This window comes from Rhinopithecus bieti, unplaced genomic scaffold, assembly GCF_001698545.2.
Source record: "Rhinopithecus bieti isolate Rb0 unplaced genomic scaffold, ASM169854v2 scaffold_64229, whole genome shotgun sequence".
Classification (NCBI taxonomy): Eukaryota; Metazoa; Chordata; class Mammalia; order Primates; family Cercopithecidae; genus Rhinopithecus; species Rhinopithecus bieti.
In genome coordinates, this window is record NW_016825370.1 from 185,608 (window position 1) to 187,335 (window position 1,728).

Below are 1,728 nucleotides of genomic sequence, written 5' to 3' on the forward strand. Positions count from 1 at the left end.
TTTTTTTGTATCACCACCTTTCCTAGATTTAGCAGTATCTTAAGAATTTTCAGTGGTTTGTATTTTTTCAATTTTCTAAGTATAGTAAGCATAGAATCCTGGCTTATTAGACTTTACATATCATTTCCAATGCCTCATTTTATAACGAGGAGCCTGTCACTTCACTGACATTTCTCAAAAGCTATTTCTATCCATTAGTGCGTCTGTTTTCAGTTGTCTCAATTTTCTGTATCTTCACACCCAAAACCATGTTTTGTTGTATTAATGGCCATGAGAAATACTGAAGACAGGCTATCTTAATTTTTGAGGCTCTCCCCTTCCAGGAGAGCCTTGTGAACAAGTACTAGTGTTAATCAGAGGACCTCAAGGGACTGCTGAAGTTAAAAAAAAAAAAAAAAAAAAAAGGCCTCAACCTAGAAGTCTAGAATGAGTGTGGAAGCCCAGGCAATAGGCCCTACGTTTTTGATTTGTTGAATTGCCATTTAACAGTGGTCTTGATTCTTTCACTGTCTTTGTTATCTGTAATGTTTTTTGTTTACTCTTGTGTTGGTTTTGGCTTTTAACATTGTTGTCCGTGATGATGGAAAATGTGCAGTAATCTAGAAGATTTGCGCTTGCTGATAAACTACACTGTTCACTTTGTAGATATGCTTAAGATGAGTGGATTGTATTACCTAATCTATCTATGTATCTGTCCATCCATCCATCCATCCATTCATCCATCCATCCTTTCTTCCATCCATCATCCATCCACCCATCCAGTATTGGTTCTACAGTAACTGATTTAGTGCTGGGAAACAGTGGAAGTGGGGGATACAGAAGACCTAATTAAGGGGTTTGTGTGTGAGAGAGAAATAACTAGCTTCTTACTCCATTAAGTATTTCCTTGGAACTTTCTTCTGATTTTACAAAGTAATACAAATCAGAATGGTTGCTTTTACATCTATGTAAGTGTTCCGCAAATGGAATGATGTGTTTTTATACCTAAGTCATTATTGGGTTTAGAAATTAAAACTTCATTGGATGTCATACTTGAAGATTTATCTTTTTCTGAACCTCCAATGGTTGATCAGAGGATATTGGGACAGTTCTATTTTATACTTTTATTTTTTGCTCTACCTCTAAAGAGCCGGTACATTAGAGAATAGTAACAACTCCAGTGATCCAGCTGTTTCATCACTGTTTTTGCATCAATGCTATAAAGGTGTGTTTTGTTTTATTTCCGCTCCCCCGGCCCCGCCGAGATGGTGTCTTGCTCTGTCGTCCAGGCTGGAGTGCAATGATGCAGTCTCGTTGCAGTGCAACCTTCCACCTGCCAGGTTCAAGCGATTCTCCTGCCTCAGCCTCCTGAGTAGCTGGGATTACAGGCACCCACCAGCACGCCTGGCTAATTTCTGTATTTTTAGTAGAGGGAGGGTTTCACTATGTTGGCCGGGATGGTCTCAGTCTCTTGACCTCGTGATCCACCCACCTCGACCTCCCAAAGTGCTAGGATTACAGGTGTGAGCCATCGCGCCCGGCCAAAAGTGTTTGTTTTTAATGGAGTATGATTTCTAAGATTGTTAAAACTGTTGATTACCAAACCTAGGCTTATTAGGGTTAGAATAAAATGGGTTCGTTTAGCATTTGGATGATTGTCATTTTCTAGGTTTTCACTTTGGATTAAAGAAGTGACAAGTAGAAAAGGAGTTAACAAAATAATACATTATTGCAGTTGGTTTTAAGTGT